The sequence below is a fragment of the Anabrus simplex genome, chromosome 2, assembly GCF_040414725.1.
Source record: "Anabrus simplex isolate iqAnaSimp1 chromosome 2, ASM4041472v1, whole genome shotgun sequence".
Classification (NCBI taxonomy): domain Eukaryota; kingdom Metazoa; phylum Arthropoda; class Insecta; order Orthoptera; family Tettigoniidae; genus Anabrus; species Anabrus simplex.
The window spans coordinates 228,686,206-228,700,968 of record NC_090266.1 but is presented as its reverse complement, the minus strand read 5'-3'; the positions used below and the strand labels follow the sequence as shown (position 1 = coordinate 228,700,968).

Sequence of the window (14,763 nt, the reverse complement as noted above, 5' to 3'; positions counted from 1 at the left end):
GAATATATTGTGCAGGTGGTACGATTCCTAGTATCCACGGTTTTTGAATATCTTCGTGCTTCGAAAATGTGTAAAAAAATTAAATATTTCTTTGCTGGCCAATTTTTGTGCGGTTGGGAGTGTGCCTGAAAAGAGTTGCACCACCTCGGGACAAGGACACTAATTTTCATTATACTGTACACAGCTTATCTTTTTTTCTAATGTTCCGTTTACGTCTGTTAGAATGTGTTTTACACTTCTTAACACACACACGCAAGCACACACAGTACTGCCGGGCTGAGTTGCTCAGACGGTTGGGGTGCTGGCCTTCTGACCTCAACTTGGCGGGTTCGATCGTGGCTCAGCCTGGTAATATTTGAAGGTAGATTTACTGGCACGTAAAGGAACTCCTGCGGGACTAAATCCCGGCACCTCAGCGTCTCCGAAAACCGTAAAAGTAGTTAGTGGGACGTAAAGCAAATAGCATTATTATTATTATTATTATTATTATTATTATTATTATTATTATTATTCATCATCATCGTCATCTGTTTACCCTCCAGGTTCGGCTTTTCCCTCGGACTCAGCGAGGGACCCCACCTCTACCGCCTCAAGGGCAGTGTCCTGGAGCTTCAGACTCTTGGTCGGGGGATACAACTGTTGAGAATGACCAGTACCTCGCCCAGGCGGCCTCACCTGCTATGCTGAACAGGGGCCTTGTGGAGGGATGGGAAGATTGGAAGGGATAGACAAGGAAGAGGGAAGGAAGCGGCCGTGGCCTTAAGTTAGGTACCATCCCGGCATTCGCCTGGAGGAGAAGTGGGAAACCACGGAAAACCACTTCGAGGATGGCTGAGGTGGGAATCGAACCCACCTCAACTCAGTTGACCTCCCGAGGCTGAGTGGACCCCGTTCCAGCCCTCGTACCACTTTTCAAATTTTCGTGGCAGAGCCGGGAATCGAACCCGGACCTCCGGGGGTGGCAGCTAATCACGCTAACCACTACACCACAGAGGCGGACTATTATTATTATTATTATTATTATTATTATTATTATTATTATTATTATTATTATTATTATTATTATTATTATTACACACAGAACTGATCGACTGATAATTGTACTGGCATGACCGAAAGGAAGGAGCAGATTGTCATGTAGATTTCTGATGTAGTTAATACTCGGGAGGTTTTTCTGTGATTTCTTTATAAAAGGGTGCACTTCCAAAGTTCCAGAATGAGTTTAAACAATAACATTCCCTACAAATTGCCCAGAACGCTGCTTGTAACTTTCCTAATTTAGTTAAATTATACAAGTTTATTGGCAAAGTGAGAACTGAACAAATGTACATTAAAGAATAGGACGTGGAAGGCTATAGCACGAAAAGTAGTTAAAAAGATTTCACACTGATTCTTCCGTACAAGAGTCATTTGTTTTACCGTCAGGACGTGTACATGTACAGAGACTTCTCAACCGATAATTTTGGCCAGCTATTGTAATGTATGATAAATGATGAAATTATAACCTAGTAATCATGGCTGAAAATACTTTAAGTTACGCACTTATTTTAGTAACATTAGCTTCTAGTACAAAATAAGGTTACATGGAGTAAAAAAAAAAAGCTGTGACCATGTACGTGTCGTTAGCTGAAAGGTTATAGTGGTGGCCTTCGGTTCATAGCGCCCGATGTTTCTTATACGACCGGGTCGATGATTTTAATTTTACCTGGTTAATTTCTCTAACTTAGGGACTGGGTATTTGTATACCTCTTAATACACACTTTCACTTCCGTACAACACATCTCAATACAAATTTCCACAGCGACACGCAATAGTGAATACATCCATACACGTAGGTTTGTCGTCAGGAAAGGCATCAGGCGGTAAAACTAGGCCAAATCCATACCAAGCGCCGACCCCAGGAATAGGCTAGGAAGAACAAGAGGCCGCGACATTCCATAGTGCAGCTTCAATAAAAGCACGGACATAATGACGTATTTTCTGTTGGAATCCGGTGCTCATTTTGTCCTTCCACAAGATCAAATTTTATAAACTGACCTGTCTGTTGAAAAAAAATAGTTTGAATAGGTTAATGTGCATCTACCTGGTACTAAAATTAGAAAAAGAAACATGAAAAACTTCCATTGTGTCTGGCGACGTTGAATTTTGAATCCACGATCTCGCGAATGCTTTCGTGGAGGTACGAGACCTGTACCACGTCCCCGAATCACCCGGTGAAGGATTTAAACTGTGGTATGACTGAAAGTGCCTGCCCTGCGGTCCTGGGGGTAGCGTGCCTGCCACTTACCTGAGGCTGAAGATTCGATTCCCGACCAGCTCAGGGCTTTTTTATGGTTCTGAGGACTGGTTCGAGATCCATTCAACCTATAATAGAAAAATTGAGGAACTATCTGACGGTGAGATAGCGGCCTTTGACAAGGAAGCCAAAAATAATGACTGAGAGGATTCATCGCGCTAACCAATCGTCACCTCGTAATCTGCAGGCTTGTGGGTTGACAAGCTGTTGAGACGTCAGTCGAGAAGAGAATTGAATTCATACGATTATCCCAAACGAAGTTTACCGTGTTTCATTCAACTCCAGGGGAGTACCGGAAGAGTATCTAACACATATTCTCAATCCAATGCCTCTCACTGATTCAAACACTAACTACACGGTCATCATACAGGCAGCTTACGCAACAGGCTGTTTACCATGTGTAGAAACTACGTAACGACAACTTAAATGACCGAGGCTCGTCCATGGATATCAGCAGGATGTCTTCACATGTGCGAAATAGGGGGATTGTCAAAATTTTGATGGGAGTCCTGTAACGAGTCTCTGATTTTTTTTACGTCGCTCCGACAACAGGTAGGTCTTATGGCGAGGATGGGATAGGAAAGGGCTAGGAGTGGGAATGAAGCGACCACAGCCTTAATTAAGGCACAGCCCCGGCGTTTGCCTTGTTTAAAATTGGGAAACCACGGAAAACCCTCTCTGGGACTGCCGACTTTGGATTTCGAACCCACTATCTCCCGAATGTAAGCCGATAGCTATGTCAACCTAACACCGCAGCCACCTGCTCGGTGCTCAGAAGTCTGTATGGGCACCTGATAGGCCTATCTCTTTGTGAGAAGTTGACCTTCCTCCCTCTGGGCACCGTGTTTGGTCCATTCCATGTCTATACGTACAGTGGGTGCAATTCATATTCATTCCATGAAATACGTGTCTCGTTTCTTATGGGGTACAGCAGCTAGGACATACGATTTAAGGACAATTGTTATCCAGTGTTCGGACTCCACGAAGTAGGCTACTATTTGCTCCTGTGCTTGATATACTCTACTCCGATTAAATACAAATATTTTTCTTAATACGGTTATACGCCCCACTAACTAATTTTACAGTTTCGAAGACGCCGAGGTACTGGAATTTTGTCCCTGAGTTCTTGTTACGTGCCCGTAAATTTTCCCACACGAAGCTGGCGTGTTTGTTCACCGTCAAATATCACCGGTCCGAACCGGGATCGAACTAGCCAACTTGGGCTCAGAAGTCCAGCGTTCTATCATTTGAACCATCAAACCTGGTAGGTTGTTTCACATTCTGTGAAAAAACGTGACAATTATCATCAGCATGAGTGAGATTGCTTCAGTTTTGCGTCCTTGTTTTCCAGTTATCAGAAAGACAAGATTGGTTTACGGTATGGATTCCTTGGCCTACCTTGTGAACCAGAAGGGAAGGTTACATAACCTACTTGGTGGACTTTAAGAGATACGAGAATGGAAGTGGGCTTTTCGGGCATATTCCGAATCACAACCCTCCGGGTATCTAGGTAGCTAACACTACCCAATCCACCACTGAGGTAAACATTTAAATTGTACAACTAATATTCATTTCTCAGTCAACAATTTAACAAAATGAAGGCCCTGGGAATCAAGGAATTATGTTGACGAATATTTTCAACATTGAATGCTGTACAGCCCTGTAATAACCTATTTCTGAAGCTGGTCTAATAGTTCCCAGACGTAATGTTCCGGTACAGATAATGTGTATTTGTCAAGCAATCTGTCCACACGGTGTTTGTTCAGCGGGCGAGGCGGTTCAACTCTGAAAGGCACCGAGTCTTCTTTATCTGGGTGAGGTTATCTCCTGCACGTCGGCCAGCCCTATACTCCTCAGCTGTCAACAGCCCACCAACGCAGGGGTCGAAAAACATTCGTGACTTATTCTGATTAAATTTTTGTTGTAACACGTAATGAGGAAGGAGCAGAATTCTCCCTCTGGTGCTTGTTAACGAAATATCTCACAACCTCAGACATAATGCCATATTCCTGAAGCTCCATTTCGTGCATAGTACAACTAGATGTAGGTATTACGTCTTATTATGTAGCCAAACTATTCACGATTAATGATCAGTAACTCAAAAACTGAAGAAGTTAATATTGTCACTTACCTTAGTAAGCAAACGAGTCTGCAGGATGTACCACAGAAATGAAATATCGAATAGTACAAGTCAGGAAAACACTCATGAAGAAAAACAAAGTCATTTTCCACCAGTAAAATCCGTTCCTCTTTGTTCGGCAGTTTAGTTGAAAGTTCAGAGTCGCACCCATCGGTTCAAAGGGTCTTGGATCGATTCCCAGCCGATTCAAGGATTTTAGCCGCATCTAGTTAATTCCTCGGGCTCGGGGACAGAGTTAGTTTGTGCTTTCAATACGCACCTCTTCATAAATACACAGCACGCCACACTACCATCCACCAGAGAAACACACAAGGGTGAAATGCGTACTTCCAAATGGGGTTGGAGTCAGGAAGGGCATCCTGCCGTAAACCAGTGCCAAGTCCAGATATGTGCGATACGGTTTTCAACCGCGACCCCATCAGGGTTTGGTAAAAAGGAGCACAAGCAGAACAAGGAAATCAGCACTCTTCCCTCGCGTTCCTAAGCACAGTTAAATCCATGACTCCGAAACTTGGGCACTAAACCACGTCGAAGTCAAATTTTAAAGCATTCGAAATGTGATGCTCCCGCGAAATCCTGGATATTCTTTCAACTGTAAAGATATCTTCCAAAAGCGTTTAAGAAATAAGAACAACTTCGATCGTTGCTGCGAACAATCGGGAATTTACTGTACGCATTTTCTGGTGGGACATACGAAGTGCTGAATACTTCTAATGCGGACTGTTGCAAATGCTTCATTGGACGGAAAAGTCAATTTCGAAATCGTAGAAACTACTTGGTAAAGCGAATTATGGAGGTCACATTTTACAAGAAAGTTAATCACTCGGACGTGGTCTACCTTCACCTCAACGATGATGGATCAAATTATGTCACGCTGCTACTAACCGTAACAACGACAGCTAAAACAAAAATAGTAAAAATAATTATAATTATAGCTGTCGATCATTTAAAATTTTTGATCGGTTAACCGAATGCCTTTAATCGGGTTCGCACAGTATCCTTGATAGATTTATTTAAACTTAATAAATTGTAGAGGAGATAATCTATTAGCACTATTGATAGATGCAGATACACTTTGGAAGGGATGAATATGCCGAAGACTATTTGTACTTCCAGCATAACTTAAAGATTTTGCGCATATTTTTGATAGAATACTGTTTTTCTGTCTGTCACTTTACAACAATCGTCTTGTTCAGGTCCAGAAATTTCGCCAAGATCTTTTCGCACCGGTTCCTTAGCCATGTTTGTAACTGAAGTTCTCAAACACTGAATGCAATTTCTGAATAACAACCACACACGAACTGATGGTTAAGTTGTCACACTTTGAACTGCGTCTTTCCAACAATTGGTATCCGTACATTTGCACCTTGCCGGGAAATTCCTTAATGACAGTCTCTTCAAGTACCTTCCCCACATCTATCAATTATGCCGCCAGACTGTATTTTATAAAGATCCGCAATGCACTACAATAGCCTGATTGGTATTTCCTTTCCAATAGTTTGTAAAAGCAATGGTCATAAGCCTCATTTTTCTAGAAAGCAATTAAGGAGGTATGATTGCTTTTACCTTTCTGAAGGACATCAGCTTACCGGTCAATCATAGGCCTACACCAAATGGTAAACAACAATTCATTTCACAAGTTTTGTGCCACTAGCCCCGTGACCTCAACCGGTACCGACTTCACGACATCGCTATCGCCTCAACAAGAGGTTCAGTAACCATACTCCGCAATCGTCTACATTATATGATCTGACGAGCTGTACATACCCTATGTTCCATATTTATTTCTGAGCCTTGTGATTGTTGTTATTTCTATCTAGCTCATCTACCAAATCCATCAATGACTTGGAAAATATAATTCTTTTGTAGTTGATGTACTTTGTCCTTGTGGCAGCCTCCTCATGGGGGAAGTATTATTAATAAAAAATAAAATGAATTCCTTCACCACACTACATTTTAATCGGTTCGATTCATCGGCTAAAGCGCTTTGATCGGTTAATCGGATTTTTAGATTAATCTGTTCGATTAATCGATTAAAACGACAGCTCTAATGAAATGGCAAATGACTTCTAGTGCAAGGAGTGTCCAAGGACATGTTCGGCTCGCCAGGTGCAGGTCTTTTGATTTGACACCCGTAGGCCACCTGCGCGTCGTAATGACGATGAAATGATGATGAAGACGACCCATAGGCCTACACAAACCCCCGTGCCAGCGAAATTAACCAATGATGGTTAAAATTCGCGACCCTACCGGGAATCGAACCCGGACACCTGTGACCAAAGGTCAGCACGCTTACCATTTAGCCATTGAGCCAGACGACAGCTCTAATAATAATAATAATAATAATAATAATAATAATAATAATAATAATAATAATAATAATTCATGCCAAAAGATGGAAATTGCATATCGACTAACCCAAAATATCTACAACAAAAAAATGTATCTCAAAGCACACAAAACTTACACATTACAATAGTCACTCAACCAGAATTTCCTTATGGATCAGAAATGCTAAACTTGACCAGGAAAGCAGACATTGAAAACATTAAGAAAAAGAAGCGCTAAATCATAAAAAAACCAAGCTAGACAGCTGCAGTCGCTTAAGTGCGGCCAGTATCCAGTAATCGGGAGATAGTGGTTTCGAGCCCCACTGTCGGCAGCCCTGAAGATGGTTTTCTGTGGTTTCCCATTTTCACACCAGGCAAATGCCGGGGCTGTACCTTAATTAAGGCCACAGCCGCTTCCTTCCAATTCCTAGGCCTTTCCTATCCAATCGTCGCCGTAAGACTTATCTGTGTCGGTGCGAGGTAAAAAAAAAAAAAAAAAAAAAAAAACAATTCATAAGAAGAATTCTAAGCCCAAATCTCGCCGACATGCTATACCGACTCAGAGGCAGACAGGAAATCAAATAATACACAAATATTCAGACTGACATTAGGAAACGCAGGTTACGATTCTATGGGCACATTAAAAGAATGCACCGCAAATAGTCGAATTGTATGAAAACAGGAAAAAAGCCAAAACAGACACAATGAAATGGATTGGTGAAAAAAATTACCTGAAACAGGCAGGAATTACAGCAGCAGGTATTCAGAACCGGGTAATCTTCAGATCCAAAATTCACAAATGACAAGTTGACGAGGAGGAAAGACCGAAGAAGAAGTCCGGAACAACTTGATCTGAAGACAGAAAAGAAGCGCACAGTAAAAGAATGAAAGAAATATATGCTCAAAGGAAGGCAAACGGACGCCTCTAAGTACTCTGCGTAGTCCTAATGGGTTTACTCGCAAATATTACAACAATAATAATAATAATAATAATAATAATAATAATAATACCCTACGTTTAAAGTATCTTCTACTACTATTGGATTGAAAATATGCCCAAGTAATGCAAATTTGCAATGAAAATGGGGTTGTCCTCAATTTAATTACTCTTCCTCTTGACTGAACCAGGATACGATTCTGCAGATTTGATGCAGGAAGCTTTGCATAGTACTTCTCGGTTGTAACTAAAATATTCTTCTTCTTCTTAATCTGTTTACCCTCCAGGGTCGGTTTTTCCCTCGGACTCAGCGAGGGATCCCACCTCTACCGCCTCAAGGGCAGTGTCCTGGAGTTTCAGACTTTGGGTCGGGGGATACAACTGGGGAGAATGACTAGTACCTCGCCCAGGTGGCCTCACCTCCTATGCTGAACAGAGGCCTTGTGGGGGGGGGGGGATGGGAAGATTGGATGGGACAGGCAAGGAAGAGGGAAGGAAGCGGCCGTGGCCTTAATTTAGGTACCATCCCGGCATTTGCCTGGAGGAGAAGTGAGAAACCACGGAAAACCACTGCCAGGATGGCTGAGGCGGGAATCGAACGCACCTCTACTCATTTGACCTCCCGAGGCTGAGTGGACCCCGTTCCAGCCCTCGTACCACTTTTCAAATTTCGTGGCAGAGCCGGGAATCGAACCCGGACCTCCCGGGGTGGCAGCTAATCACGCTAAACGCTACACAACAGAGGCGGCACAACTAAAATATTACGAACAATAATTGCAGTAAAGTCTATGTGAGGTTTGCCTTCGAACATTTAAGTAGCCTACGTTTTGTTCGTACTTAAAACCGTAAATGGTAGACACCAGTATGTATCCTGCCGGGCTGAGTGGCACAGACGGTTAAGGCGCTGGCCTTCTAACCCCAACTTGGCAGGTTCGATCCTGGCTCAGTCCGGTGGTATTCGAAGGTGCTCAAATACGACAGCCTCGTGTCGGTACATTTACTGGCACGTAAAAGAACTCCTGCGGGGACTAAATTCCGGCACCTCGGCGTCTCCGAAGACCGTAAAAGTAGTTAGTGGGACGTAAAGCAAATGACATTATTATTATTAGTATGTATCCTCTCCTGCAACAGCTTTAAATGATTACCCTGCGGTCATTACAACCCACAAGTCCGCGACATGTTTCGAATGTAACGCCCGAAATGTATTTTTGAAACAATCTTCTTTACTGTTGTCCTTATTTGCTTGAAATTTTCTGCACATATCTTTTAAATAATGTTATACTGGAAATTATAATTTCATTTAGCAGTGCTGTGCCAAACAAAAAAGTAAACCATTAAAACATCTACAAATCAGTTCCAGTTCATGTTGAGACAGGTCCACAAATATCAGCGTTTTTGTGTGAGAATGTCTGCAATAAGTAATGTGCAGCCCACAGGTACGTCTACTTACAGAGACGGAGAGAGAAGTTACCCCACACATTCGTCGCCTAGACAACAGAAAGCTATTTCTTGTTGTTTACACAGAGCCGACCACTCCTTCCACAGTGTGCTCTACTCCCAGCTCCCCTTAACCCATTTCCAGAGAACTATTTAAGATCATCGAAATTATTTTTCCATTTTTTACATGGTTCGGGTAAGGAATATAATACAGGAGAGTCGCGAGCGGGAATTCAGCTGTGCGTTGAATTCTTGTTTAAAGCCTTACAAGCAATGTGCTTCCCAGTCTCAAGAGAGTGATCCTTTAATTACAACTTCTTTGGTTTTCTACTTCCCACATAAAGTGTATACGACTGTGAGGAATTTACTTGCGTCGTATTTGGTCAGTAGTTAAGATGAAATTCTATCCCCGTACGTTCTTAACACATAAGGCAAAGCGGACCTTGGAGGAGTAAGAGGTAAATGCTTTTATTATTTATAACCTCGGCAGAAAGGTTAACTCAATACCGGCCACCTTTATACCCTGGAATTAACCAGTATTCATTTCTCTCCCGAAATGGAAGTCTCGTTTGTTAAATTTTTAGCTTCATGAGGAGGAAATGGAATGAAATGGCGTATGGCTTTTAGTGCCGGGAGTGTCCGAGGACATGTTGGGCTCGCCAGGTGCAGGTCTTTTGATTTGAGTACCGTAGGCGACCTGCGCGTCGTGATGAGGATGAAATGATGATGAAGACGACACACACACCCAGCCCCCGTGCCAGAGAAATTTACCAATTAAGGTTAAAATTCCCGACCCTGCCGGGGATCGAACCCGGGACCCCTGTGACCAAAGGCCAGCACGCTAAACCATTTAGCCATCGAGCCGGATTCTTGAGGAGGAATTGGACCTACATCCGGGCTGAGTGGCTCAGGCGGTTTAGGCGCTGGCCTTCTGACCCCAGCTTGGCAAGTTCGATCCTTGCTCAGTCCGGTGATATTTGAAGGTCCCCAAATACGTCAGCCTCGTGTCGGTCGATTTACTGGCACGTTAAGGAACTCCTGCGGGACTAAATTCCGACACCTCGGCGTCTACGAAAACCGTAAATGTAGTTAGTGGGACTTAAAATATATAACACTATTATTGACCTCTCGGCTAGGCCATATTTTACTGATAGGTTTATCATCACATGTCGATGATGCGATTATTTCTTGCTTGAAAATACGTAACCTAAGCCTAGTAGGATGGAAAGTAAAAGCTTCCACTGCGTCGAAACACTGAGTCAACTCTATGGTAATCACTGAAGCTTCGTCCGGCTCACTGGCTGAATAGTCAGTTCTGAGGGACCCTATATTTAATCCTGAATGTTTAATTCCCCTGACTCGGGGACTGAGGTTCATGTTGTCCCCCACATCCCTACAACTCACTCACCAAACACAATACTAACCTCCATCACAATAACACGCAGTTTCCTATACACGGAAGCTGCCATCCGCCCTCGTCGAGTTTACACCCGGCTAAAAATAGCCACCCGAAATCATTATTATTATTATTATCATTATTATTATTGTCCGACTCGTTGGCTGAATGGTCAGCGTTCTGGCCTTCGGTTCAGAGGGTCCCGGGTTCGATTCCCGGCCGGGTCGGGGATTTTAACCTTAATTGGTTAATTCCAATGGCCCGGGGGCTGGGTGTATGTGCTGTCCCCAACATCCCTGCAACTCACACACCACACATAACACTTTTTTTTTGATAGGGGCTTTACGTCGCGCCGACACAGATAGGTCTTATGGCGACGATGGGATAGGAAAGGCCTAGGAGTTGGAAGGAAGCGTCCGTGGCCTTAATTAAGGTACAGCCCCAGCATTTGCCTGGTGTGAAAATGGGAAACCACGGAAAACCATTTTCAGGGCTGCCGATAGTGGGATTCGAACCTACTATCTCCCGGATGCAAGCTTACAACCGCGCACCTCTACGCGCACGGCCAACTCGCCCGGTACACATAACACTACCCTCCACCACAATTACACGCAGTTACTTACAAATGGCAGATGCCGCCCACCTTCATCGGAGGGTCTGCCTTACAAAGGCTGCACTCGGCTAGAAATAGCCACACGAAATTATTATTATTATTATTATTATTATTATTATTATTATTATTATTATTATTATTATTATTATTATTATTATTATTATTATTATTATTATCCGTGCTCAGTAGCTCAAGCGTAGAGTGCTGGCTTTCTGAGTTCCATTTGGCAGGTTCGATTTTGGCTCAGCCCGATGGAATTGAACGTGCTCAAATACGTCAGCTTTGTTACGGTAGAATTCCTGGGCACGTAAATGAATTCCCGCGGGACAAAATGCAGACACCTCCGCGTCTCTAAAAACGATAGAAATGTAGTTAGTGGGACGTAAAACCAATGATAATAATAATAATAATAATAATAATAATAATAATAATAATAATAATAATAATAATAATAATAATAATAATAATAATAATTCCATATACTGACCTAATTCTCACTTCTGTTGTAGACTATGGTTGTTAACGTTTGTGGATCTCCTTAATTTCAGACAGAGAGTCAAATCTACACCTTACCGAATTTATCAGTTTGAACTTTTCGTATCTGCGCTATGCAGCATTCATTGAACAAATCTCGAATATTAACTTAAATATATTATTTAATTTGAGAAAATAATGTCTAAATAAATTTTGAAAAGTCATTGTTGTTAAGAAAGAAGATGTGGACTGTACAGTTGCCCGAACACTTCCTATTAGGTTAGTTTTCATACGTAAGTTCGTGTTTTAGAGGACATTGTTATATTTATGTAGGTGTCTAGATGTAAGAATTTCGGGATTTGGAAATTTGGAATTTTTAGGTCAGTCTGTCTTATATTATTTTATTGAACGGAACAGTAGTAACCGTACAGTATGTTATCTCATCCTCTCCGATCTCAACGCAGAACCTCGCGACAGGAGCACAGAAATATTGGACAAGTTGTGTGTGTCGTCCTAGCTGCATGTTATCACCGATCGGAAGCTCATTTTTCCGTTTCAAGTTATGGGACTCTTTAGACCTGTGATGAGATTCGAAGATTAGCACTTTGAATTCCACCCGGCGTGGGCTATAAAGCTGGGAGGTTCCCGATGTGTTACACCCCTGACTGTTTCCTAACTTAATAGGTCCCTACAAGAGTTCGCGTGCTTGGCGCAGGCAAATAGAGGGATGAAAGTGTTGCCAAAAACAGTTCTAATTTCATTCATATATTCATATCTGCTTGATTTCCATGCAGGCTCCGGGATGAGATATTCTGCAGCTATATCTGAGTGTCTCAATGTGCATAACAAGAACAACATACTACGTGAAGTGCTTCCAGAGCCAATTCCGCAGTACTTAGACTACCGGTGACACTTTGAAGATTGATAAGCAAGGAAGAACATGCAATTAAAGAATTGCATTGCATAAAGCTTTGTCCTTCAATGTCCATATAGGTCTCTACTGTTATATGCGGCATCAAAGCGCCGAAATTTTGCACTGAAAGGATCTTCAATGCGCCAGTAAATCCGTTAACCCAGACTCGTATTTATACACTAATATACAACATTGGACTCGGAGGCAAACATCTAACCAGTAGCAAATCAATGCCGTCCACTTAATAATAGTAATAATAATACATTGCTGTCATGATCTAATAATTTTTGCCTAGGATTTCTGACGCTTTTATCCCCATGTCTTTTTACTGACTTAAACTCTAATACAAATAATAATAATAAAAATAATAAAAATAATGGTGTTACGTCCAACTAACTACTTTTACGAAATTTGGAGACACAGAGGTGCCAGAATGTTGTCCCGCAGGAGTTCGTTTACGCAGTAAATCTACCGACACGAAGCTGACGTATCTGAGCACCTTCAAATACCACCGGACTGAGCCAGGATCGAACATGCCGAGTTGGAGTCAGGAAGCCAGCGCCACAACCGCCTTAGCGATTCAGCCGGCTATAGATATTGGGCAGTCATTTATATCTGAAGGGACGTATCGGTATAAGGAGGACATTCGACCATATAATTATATGTATTGTTCCTCGAGTTAGGTGTTCACTTGATTCTTCTCCGCCAGGCTGAGTTCTGCAGACAGTAGAGAGTTGATTGTTTTCCGATCCCGGCTCAGTCCAGTGGTATTTAATGGTCCTCAGATACGTCAGCCGGCCCCGAGGTGTAGGGGTAGTGTGCCTGCCTCTCACCCGGAGGATCCGGGTTCCGTTCCCGGCCAGGTCAGGGATTTTTAGCTGGACCTGAGGGCTGGTTCGAGGTCCATTCAGAATACGTGATTAGAATTGAGGAGCTAGCTGACGGTGAGATAGCGGCCCCAATCCAGAAAGCCAAGAATAACGGCCGAGAGGATTCGTCGTGCTGACCACACGACACCTCGTAATCTGCAGGCCCTCGGGCTGAGCAGCGGTCGCTTGGTAGGCCAAGGCCCTTCAAGGGCTGTCGTGCCATGGGGATTGGTGGGGGGTTTAGGTACGTCAACCTCTTTGCGGTGGATTTAAGGGCACTTGAAGGAACTCTTGCAGGACATAATTCTGATACATCGGTGTCTACGCAAACCGTAAAAGTAGTTACTGGGACATAAAATCATTATTATTATTATTATTATTATTATTATTATTATTATTATTATTATTATCCAGTCAAGCTAAACCTTATAGTTACCACAGTGATATACCTAGTAACAATCTGTACATTTGACAGGTTCAGGACATCCAGCACTGAACGTGAAAGTGAAAATAATACCGTACTTGCATTGGAACAAATAGCGTAATGAGTTGTCCGTCATGTCGCTCGTGACCGTTGTATTTTTAAAGTTAAAATGAATCAATTACGACAAAGCATATGAATATAGTTAATCAACTTCACGACTCGGGGAGTTGGCTTGCCCTGTGACCCCGAGAGGAAGGGACGAAGGAGCCGTGTGTCAGGCACACGTGCCTTTTTCGTGTGCTCTGCCGTGCCGGTCTCTCCGCACCAGCTGGTCTGCTTTCTGACCCTTTGTCGCCTTACAAGCATCACTACCATGTGCTCACCAAGTGTCTACCAGCAGAATTCCGTTAATAGTAATAATAATAGTAATAATGATAATAATAATAATAATAATAATAATAATAATAATAATAATAATAATAATAATAATCGTCATCGTCATCAGAATATACCAAGTGTAAAAACCAAAACTGCATGTTTTCGTGCACCCTTCGGTAATAGTGAATACATTCTACAATTTCCTTTGTGGTCCGTCTCTACCGGGCGAGTTGACCGTGTGGTTAATGGCGCACAGCTGTGAGCTTGCATTCGGGAGATAGTGGGTTCGATCCCTACTGTCGGCAGCCCTAAAAATGGATTTGCGCGGTTTCCTATTTTAACACCAGGCAGATGCTGGGACTGTACCTTAAATAAGGCCATGGCCACTTCCTCCCCACTCCTGGGCCATTCCTATCCCATCGTCGCCATTGTCGATGTGACGTAAAGCAATTTGTAAAGAAAAAAAGGAAAAATACTTTTCTTAAAGCTCTAACAGTAGTAATTACATGGAGAAAGCTATCACGTCTTACGTGTACGATTTATGTATCATAGCGTA

At 42.6% G+C, this 14,763-nt stretch overlaps 1 protein-coding gene across 1 annotated transcript in view; it reads left to right on the top strand.

Annotated features, from left to right (window-relative positions):
* The window catches only part of LOC136864018 (discoidin domain-containing receptor 2), a 1,053,752-nt gene that overhangs the window by 492,977 nt on the left and 546,012 nt on the right, over positions 1 to 14,763 (top strand). The window lies entirely within an intron of this gene.